The sequence below is a fragment of the Amphiura filiformis genome, chromosome 20 (assembly GCF_039555335.1).
Source record: "Amphiura filiformis chromosome 20, Afil_fr2py, whole genome shotgun sequence".
Classification (NCBI taxonomy): domain Eukaryota; kingdom Metazoa; phylum Echinodermata; class Ophiuroidea; order Amphilepidida; family Amphiuridae; genus Amphiura; species Amphiura filiformis.
In genome coordinates, this window is record NC_092647.1 from 49,328,359 (window position 1) to 49,338,810 (window position 10,452).

General features: G+C 38.2%; 1 long non-coding RNA gene across 1 annotated transcript; it reads right to left on the bottom strand.

Moving 5' to 3' along the window:
* Positions 1 to 4,372: 4,372 nt before the first annotated feature.
* LOC140141915 (uncharacterized) lies at positions 4,373 to 9,431 on the bottom strand. The gene is made up of 2 exons (XR_011857482.1): positions 9,035 to 9,431; positions 4,373 to 6,161 (listed from the first exon to the last, which is right to left on the bottom strand). It is a non-coding gene; the product is annotated as an uncharacterized lncRNA (long non-coding RNA).
* Between the last annotated feature and the right edge of the window lie 1,021 nt (positions 9,432 to 10,452).

The window sequence follows — 10,452 nt, forward strand, 5'->3', positions numbered from 1 at the left end:
GCCTCCATACAACTCTCAGCAACCGCCACAGGAATTTCCTTAGCTCACCACACTTCTTATAGACTTTGTATGGAACTCCATTTGGGCCAGGTGCAGAAGCCGATCTAGCTTTGTTGACGAACTTCTCAACTTCAGCAAGTTTTGGTTGCGCAAGTTCAAACTGCACGCCTGGTTGAGTTGGCTTCACTAAACCTGCGATGTTAGGCATTGGTACCTGACGTTGCTGGTCCGAATAGGTTTCCTTCAAATGGTCCTCTAGCTCTTCCTGTGGGACACTAAGCTCTCCAAGTTTACTAGGATACAGTAAACAAAAAATATATAGGACTAAAATGACTTACTAAAATGGTTTAAAAACACTTTGTATGTAGATATATTTTATAAGTTCAGGACATGAGGTGATGAACATATTTATGTACTTCATAAATTTGCAAGAAAAAAAAGAAGAGGGGTACTGATGAAAATCGGGGTATTATTCCCCCTTATTGAGTTTAAATAGGAGTTAAATCTAAAAATGTTTCAAAAGAATTGGTATTATTTAGGCAGTTTTCTTCCACATCACACTCTTGTTAATTTTGAATCAAGAGGGCTTCATAGGTTTTAGCTAGAATATTATCTGCTAATATTAGGACGCCTTCAGTAATATATGTTAAACTCACTAAAAATTCAACACCTTATTCAAATGTGTAAGAAATCTTACTCTTGCATATTTATCATCTCAGTTTGAATTTGTTCATCATACTCATTCTCATGCACACTTAAAAAATAAGAGGTAAATTTACTCCATATCGTGTAATATTGAACACATCACTGACGTACAGGGCAATCATGGTCGTCAATGGAAAAACTTTACTCGGGTAGAGTTTTACACTTTCAACTTTACTCAAGTTCGGTAAGCTGTTATGGCAGCGCGGAGGTGGTCACGTGTGTATTTATTACGTATTTATAAATATGATCGAAGCATACTGTTACATGTTGCTTTTACAGTTTGTCTTATCATGGTTAAGTTTCAAAAGTAAATGTCATACAATGTTATCAATTGTTCTAGAAAAAAATATCATTAGAAATAGGCAGGCACTCGTCTATTGGTAATAGCTTGCATCAATCAATGCAGTAACTAACCAGATTGCAGTAAGAGTATAATTATCTATCGAGAAAGTAACATTATTCATAGTTTGTTGCGTATAATATCTTCAACGGAGAAGTTGACGGACTCGTCCATCGTAAAAGCGCATCGGAGTATGATAATAGTCCTGCAACCACTTTCTGGTGTAGGTCAAGATTTTACTCACTCGTCGACTTTTTCCTCCTATTATAATACTCTCTGCGACGGCCATGGTTGTACGAGCCACGTCTATCTTGTAAAATCTGGCGGACCATCCTGCACAGATCGCATCCTCTTGGAATATGCATTTGCCTTCAAGTATCTTAGGATCCAGCAAGAAACAAAACATCAGGAGCTTGTTGATCTCATCGTTGCTGAGGAGACGATAATTCTTGAAATCTCGAAGACGTCGACTTGCTTCATCCATTTGAAGTACACCACACATGCAGTCGAAGTAATACATCAGATGGGCGGTTGGATTTTCTGGAACTGTGGTTTTATTCTCTAGTCTTTCCATTCCAACTTGCAATCTGTTAAAAGCCGCCGCCATGATTGGGCCTGAAACGTAAGATAAGAATCATACTCACAAAATAGCTTGAGTAATACAAAATATTATGTCGGCTCCTGATGGTAGGGGCACTTTTATTACTGGTGCTCGGTGGTCGAGGCAGATAATGTAAGTGAAATTCAAAATGATATGATGATAATCTAATGTATCAACATATCAACATGATAAAAAGAAACTAGTTTCATTATTGGTGGGAGGGGTTTTAAAATTTAAAATGTCGATTATGTTTCTCGTAAGCATTTTAACCCTCTCTCGGTTTCATTTCAGATGGGGAAGGAGGTTTAGCTTAATGATGAAACTAGTTGCTTCGTCAATCATTTGGTTAGTTCCCTGTAAGTTAACCAGTATGTTTCGACTATATTAATACACAAGTGATCTATGGGCACAACATACCAAGACCATCAGCAAGCGTGACCAAATCCTCATGCCACTGACCACTATACAGAAAAGGAAAGAACCTCTTTAGATAAATATCATGAAATCTAAGAATTAATTGAAGGCAAAATTATTACACATGGGGGATTCCGAATTTGTAATGTGTTATTTGTAACAACAAAGTCTGCCTTTGCCAACGGAAAAAATATTTATCGACGGAAACGTTTACAATATAATCACAATGTTGAACACAATAGAAAATTTTGTTGTAGTAGTCTCGTGTTGTTTAGCGTCTCGCGCCTTTGCATTCAAATGTACTGGAAGGCCAATCGCTGTGTAGAAGGTCACTTCGAGACTTAATGTCTACAAGCTGTAATGGCAGCGCGGTGGTGGTCACGTGCGTATTTTATTTATAAATACGTATTTATAAATATAGTCGAAGCATACTGTTAACTCTAAATATTATATATTCTAACACCTCACTCACCTGCTTATACCTCTGCTGTTAATAGTGTGCAACCAATTGGTGTTGCTTGAATTTGTGAAATTCTCGACAGGGATTATAACGCTGAGCGAACGTTTATGACTAAATGAAATATGACGTTTTGTCACAAATATTTATTCAAACATATTATCAGTTATCTACATTTCACGAAAACGCAACTAATATTCGGTAATAATTAACAAAATGTAAATAAACAAAGTACTAGATCAATAGACTCATATCTAAAGTTTATGTGGAATGTCCGATAAACAACATCATCCCACTTTTTCGTTTTTCATTGAGTTTTGAAATATTTAGAGCCTTCAAACATAATTATGTTTGCGCTAGTTTATTTTTTATTATGCATCGAAATATGTACATAAAACTGCCTAGGTCGATTTATTTATATCAGGAATTTACCATCATCGTTGTGTTGCGCTTGCACGAATGGTCGCGGATAACCCTTTGCGTCACCAGGCACACCAACATCGCCTGGCTAATAATTATTTGGTGCAGCAGAGACACTAAAATGAATACACGGGATTTTGATATCAGACGAAAATCTTCGGATACTGGGTTAGAAAATGATGAATATCTCCCGCAAATGATTTTTTCTCAAGAAACCAGATGTGGTCTCATACACTTGAAAATACGTGTTGAACAGATATGATAGTCGTTAGCGTGCGCTTTGAAAATTGGCCGTGCGCTTTGAACTCAAAATCTGACCAAAACTCTAAATGTTATATTGCGTTGGTCCTGTATGGACTACAGCGCGCAGCAGGCTATAGCTGCACTCACTACTCAGTGGAAGCAGTATAACCATTGACCGCAATGTCGTATACAAGCTTACTCACACAGCGAGAAATCAATTACCCCGGTTATTGTCAGTAGCCTTAGTCAGGTCACTTCGCTAATTATGCATCTCATAAGGTCCGAATAAAATGGCCATGGGTGGCTGTGGATTCAACCTACCATGGCGATTTCTACCATGAAGATATCGGGGCGATGTCACTGTGCCAGGTCGTGTCATGTCATCATTGTCATTATGAGTGAGTTCCACAAGATCTTATTATCTAACATACCCTCGTTTCAAATTATAAGTTTTGGTTTCTCTTTTTTCAGAGCTTTTCAGAAACCAAAAATCAGCGGATTAAAAAGAGGGGCAGAACTAGTCTGTAATCATAACATCTGAAGCTAAATTTATACTACATAGCTGAGCGACAGCGATTTGCTTTTACCCAGTGAGGTAGAGCGCTTTTTGTTGCGTTGGGAAAAGCGCTACTACCCCATTGGTCAAATACCAACCGATTTTCGCTCAGTGATAGAGTAATAAAGTAAACTTTAGTATAGAGAAGACCATAAATATATCAAAGCTTTATTCAAGCTATTATCATGATTGTGCTAAGCAAATGCAAGCGATTATGTAACAAACTGAAATGAAAACCGAAACTCCTTGCTACAAAAATGAAAATCGAAACTCCTTGCTACAAATTTTAAGGGTACAAACAAAGACATCGATAATGACGTCACTCAAGAGTTTAGGCAGGATAATAGGAAACCTCGTGGCCAAAACCAACCCAATACTAAAACTCAATATTTGAAACGACCAATAGTCAAGGGCTTCGATTTTTTTGACCGAGAAACGTCCAGGAAACACCAATTAAGCATCTATGTGGGTCTTTTTATTAGACGTTGCTAGAACCATGTTTACTTTGATTTATCGATGGATTATTGATTTATAGATCTTATATTTAAACCGTCATGAATATTCAGAATGTCGCAAAGGCCCTAATACTTCTTACATACACCGGAAAGAAACGTACTCAATACTCAATCATACTCATACCGTAACCATTGAATACGAGTTTATTCTCATCTTAAAAATCCCAATAGCCATGACAATATGACACTATGAATATTTTGTTTAATGTTAACTGAGTGCCTGTTTGGAACCGTTCGTAAGTTACGAATACCCTTTTACTAGACGTAACTTTACGAAGGGTCCCTATAAGAAATCTCTACTTTACGAAGGATAGCAATCGTAAATCATTTGAGTGAAATAGAATATACAAAATATAGTAAGTTACGATTGGCACGAAGCTTCGTAAAGTTAAACGAAATGGACCCCTGGGGTCGCAGTAGTCTTGCGAAAAACACATCTTATTAAGAGATTATAAGCAATGCAATTATTGCAATCAGGGCCGTTCCTAGGGATTTTGCCGCCCTAGGCAGAGCCTCTCATGCCGCCCCACCAAAGCATACCAAAAGAGTTTGAGGGGGGTTACCTCCTTGAAAACTCATCAGTATTGACCCATTTGTATACTGCCCACGACCCCCGGCCATGACCGTTTTCCTTCTTTTCTGTATTTTTTGTCCCTCCCATTTTTTTCTTTTTATCCGCCCTCATTTTTTCTTCCCTTTTCTTTCTCCATTCCCGATTTTCGCCTTTTTTTGCGCCCCTCTGCGTTTACCGCCCTAGGCGACCGCCTTACCTGGCCTAATGGTCGGAACGGCCCTGATTGCAATTGGCTTTACAGGCATTGGGAAATGTATCCCAATATGCCCAAACGACTTGTTTTGGCAATACGGAACTGTGGATTCTATTATTGGTATTGCCAAACCAGATTACCGGGGACAGATTCCCTTTAGAATGCACAAACAGGGTGTAACAAAAGAATTATACAGTTTAGAAAATAGTACTAGGCTAACATGCTATTTGTTGATTGTATTATCGTCAAGATATTTTTAAGCTACTACATAAGCTTTATTTCAATACAATCGATGGTCAAAAGTGGCCCAACTCGTTTTATGGGCGGTTTAGTTAATTGAGCATAGCGTTTGAGCCTGAACCAGTAAAGAAACCAAGTAAAATTCTTAACCAAGATATTACTGATTTCAATGCATATAAAATTGTTTGTATGACCCCTTTCATTTTGTTCTGAAAAGCAAAATTGCAATTGTATAGATTTTTTTTGTTACAGTCTGTAATTACTTTCCATAAGAATATTTTGTCTTAATTGCAGCAAAGCGCGGAACATCATTCCCTTGATGCATTTCTAAAGACCAAAGTGTTAGATTAATTTGAAGATTTACACTGTTCAGTTTACAGAATAACACAGTCCGATTCGCGAGGGCGGCGTCTCTCAGACATCCCTGCGAGTCTTCGCAGACGACTCTCGAAGTGCTCCATCGGTTGGATGTAGTTATTACGCAACCACGACATCTTGAATGTCATGATTTTCTCAACTCTGCGCCGTTGGCCGTCGATTACGATACTATCTGAAACCATTAGGGTGCGATTCACGGCGCTCAGCTCGTAGAATTCGTTGCTGCTATCCCCACACATGGAATCATTTTGAAAGATGCATTTTCCATTGAGCTTGTCTGGACTCAAAAGAGCGCACATGATAAGAAGTGTGTTGACGTCATCGTCATCCAATCTCCAGTAGTTTGAGTAGTCTCGTAGACGTCGTATTTGTCCTGTGTTGTCCATATCGAGAACACTGCACATGCAATCGAAGTAGTACATCAGCTTGGCTTTAGGATCGCTGGGGATGCTGCATTTGCTTCCTGTTGATTTGACGCCGATTTGGGTCCTGTTTAGCATAGCCGCCATTTTGAATTGACTTAGTCTGAAATTGAAACATTACCAGAAAAAAAATCGGTTCTTTATACATGACGGACTTCACTGCCATTGCTACATTTGTGTACTCCTTTGCACGTACAATATAATTGAAGACCGAATAAGACTACGTTGCGTCTGACGTCAGGGCAAAGGCGCGGCGTGAGAGGTTGCTGGCCTGCGCAATACAGCATTTTTGGTCTAGTTGACAGGACGTCATACGCAAACTTGTATTTTTAATTCGGTCTTCAATTAAAGTATGCAGGTCTCCGGTTGTGGGAACACGTATAGAGGTTATCTGTGTTCTATCTGGATTGGATGAAGATCACCTGCTTGCTTGTTCTATAAGCTGCATATCCTACCAGCGACTCCTATACCTTGTTTAGGACTTTCAAAAGAAGTACCTGCATGTGCAACCATGACTATTTCAAAATAGCCCGCCAAAGTCATGCAGGTAACTCCGAGGTCGTAGTTTGAATGAGGAATACTACGGGAACCAGCGCCTTTTGTTAGAAGTCACGCATGAGTAAAGTGGATAACCTCTATTGACTCTGAATTGTAAAATAATACTCGATAAAAATAACATTACGGTCCTTTAGAACTTGATAATGGTACACGTTCCGTCCTTCAGAGGGGATAGGGCCCTATATGGTGCCATTGTGCATCTCTTGGAATCAACTTGCATTTTGAAATTGATGTTGAATAACGAAAGTGATGTATCTTTTCTGAACATCTGCCAATTTAGTGTGTTTACAACTTCGACGCGGAGTAGGAATAAATACACAATGGTATAGTTAGCTAAAAATTAATATTATTTTGACCAATTTCCACACAAAACCTGAAAGAATTCATTGAATCCATAAATTTGGATTCTTGAATGCATGTTTTTTAATAGACTTGAAACATAATTTAAAACTTAATCCAGATATGCATGGCTCATTTCAAGTCTTTGAGCGTGCACAAATAGGTAATAGTATTTATGAAAATAATCTGCACTTTAAATGTTGAAAGAATACATGTTATCGTTTGTTCATTACTTTTTACACCTTTCGACTGTGATTCTACGTGGGCCTTTATTGTTCTGTGCACATTGGGAAACATTTTAATAGGTCAATATAATCCAGGGTTGAAGATATATATTGCCAAATTCTAGTAAATTCATTTCCGGCATGGGTGGAAAATGCTAGAGAATACCAACATTATAGCGAAGAGTATAGGGCATTCAAAAACCCTGAAACTTGTGGAAAAATAAAAGAAATAATGTGTTAACTTCGATAAAAAAAAGTTCCAAAATGGGCTGAAGATAATTAAAAAAGCGGAAAATTTTACTTTATAAAAGAAGGAATTCAGAAGTCATCTCTGATACCGGAAATACTGGTAAACATTGAAATTACTAGTACCATTAATACTGATTTGGCAATGCTTTTTATTTTAGAAATATAATTTTGTTCGTGTTTTTAACAGTTGCTTTGAATTTGATATTTTTGGTTTAATATCCAGGGGGCCATATTTGTGAGAAAAGTGTCCCCTGGTCCACAAAAATTGGGTTGGAACCAGGGGCCATTTCAGAGTTTATGCGTGCCAAACGGCTCCCGTCTCCCACTTATTTTCACCTGTGATCCCTACTCATTTATTTTTGATCCAAATCGCTTTGATGAGTCATAGTGTTCATTTTGATTAGGTATATTAGGGGCTGTCATTTTCTTCGGAATGGGGGTCGGGGGGGGTCAAGAATATACTGGGGTCATAGAATTTTATAGCAGGCGACTCAAATCTTTCGCTCGCTGCGCGCACATAATCAAAATGTATGCTTATTCTATAATGCCATGTCAACACCATTTTTTGCTAATATAACTCGCCATGTCGACATTCATTTTTGGTAAGTCGACTTGGCATGATTATTTATCTTGTCATGTTGACTTACATTTTTTGTTAAGTCAACTTGACGTGACAAATTATCCTGCCATGTCGACATCCATTTTTTGCGAAGTTGACTTGGCATAATGATTTATTTCGCCAAGACGACACTAATTTTTTGGTATGTCGACTTGGCGTGATAATCTATCTTGCTTTGTCGATTTACATGTTTTGGTAAGTTATCTTGGTGAGATAATCATCGTCATGTTGACATAATGCTGATAATACGAGTAGCCTATATCAACATGGCAAGATAATTATCTTGCCAAGTCGTGGCACTTAGACGCTTCCGTAAATACGGTATACAATTTTTCTTGAAAGTTGCTATCGGCATAAGATGCATTTAAGGGGGTACTACACCCATGTGGTAAATTGGTGAATATTTTTGTATTTTTCTCAAAAAATAATTACACACTGGTAACAAAAGTTATGTATATTATTGGGGCAAGGAATCCAATTACTACACTGAAATTTCAGTGACTCAAGACAAGCGTTTCAGAATATTATGATAGGAAACGAGGTATATATCATAGCGGTACCTTATTTTTGATCATAAATAACAAACCGCTTGTCTTGAGTCACAAAATTCCAGTGTAGTAATTGCATTCCTTGCCCTTTAATATACATAACTTTAGTAACCACCATTAGTTTTTGAGAAAAATGCAAAAATAGACACAAATTTATCGAGGGGTGTAGTACCCCCTTAAGGAAGGGTTAAGTCAGCTTTTTACATCAAAGCCAAATTATATGCAAAAACAGGTCTACATTTTCCGAAAATCCAAACGCCTTGATGCCATTAATTACCGCTGCTCACCCAGTAATTATTTTCCCCATTTTCCCTAATTTGAGGGCAAAAATAAATTTAATTGCCCATTCAGTAAATTATCCTTATTTACCTCCCTGGTCCCTAACCTGAATATGTTCAACCTGTTCAACATTCTGTCGGTTATTTATAAGTTGTCTTACCTTTTAATAGTGTATTGCCTACCCCAAATGCGTCAAAGTATGTTCTCCGAACGGTATCAGCAAGACAGTGTTGTTTTCGGTTTTAATAATTATATCTCTCATAATACCAGAGAAGTGCGCATGTCAGTTAAAAATCAGGTGTTTCCATATTAAAGGTGACCCACTTTTTCTGGCACACCTGACATCCCTAAATCATGTTTTGGAATGGTCATACACTTTTCATGCATACAATAATAACGAAGAAGTGCGCATGTCTGGCATCCTATATTTACATGATTTATGTATAATCATTAACCAGGGAACGATATATCCGGGCAACAATCCAGGAAAAAAATCGTTGTTGAACTTTACCCAATACTCCAATACTCACTGATGCTGTGGTCCCCGTCTAATGTCCGACCATGGGTAGACCTACAATATTTTGAAATAGCATCTTCAAAATTGTTGAAGTTGCCTTTCCCCCTTCCCTCCCCTATTCATAGGCCTACACCCTTCCCCCTTTACCATCTCAACCTTGAGGAACAAGCAGAAATGAGATATACACATGAACAACATAGTGAAACGGTATTGGTAAATCAAGCCAAAACATAATATTATATTTAGGTAATCCCCTTTTCATGTTTCCTACCTCCAAATCGCGAAGTATCCCTTTAAATTTGATTTTTGATGTAGAAAGGAAACCCGTCACATGTATATGGGCGAATGCGCGATTCAATCAATCAATCAATCAATCAACCGTCAGCCAATCAGAGCGCGCGACGGCCGTCTTGCAAGGCTCCCTTGTGGTATTCTTTCTTTCGCTCAACGGATACGGATATTCACAGGTGAGGGAGGGTGCTAGGTAGGAGTGGGGTGCCAGCCCGGGGTGCCAGAGTATTGAATAGGGGTGTGACTGAATCCTGTATGTTGTAGTCTGGAAATAAGTAAATAAAGTACTGTTGAAGTTAAATTGGAACGACCTACCTGAAGAATTATTTAGATGCACTTCTGTTTGTAAAAGGTATCAAAGGTGGGGTTCTGCCCCACGACTTGCCCTGTCTCGTGCAAAACTTTTCGTGTTCCTGTTAAGGAACTGGTGTCAAAACAGGCCACCAGACATTCATATACCAACTTACATCAGCTAACCAGGTTTCTATTTAAAAACACATTGAGCACACTCGTGCTATTCCCAACCGGCCATCCCGCCACAATAGTAGAAGCTAGGGGAGTGGATTTTTTGCAAGGAAATGTGTTCGGACGTGGCCACATTTTTTTGAGAATTGTAGACTTGGCTCCATTTTACCTTTAATGCATCTTTATATAATGTAAGCGCCACATTTAAAAGTTTGCACCACTTTTAAGGTTTTCAATTCTTGATTTATTACCGAATGCGTTTGTTAATTCATTCAGATACTAAACGCTTTTGCTGCAACATATTT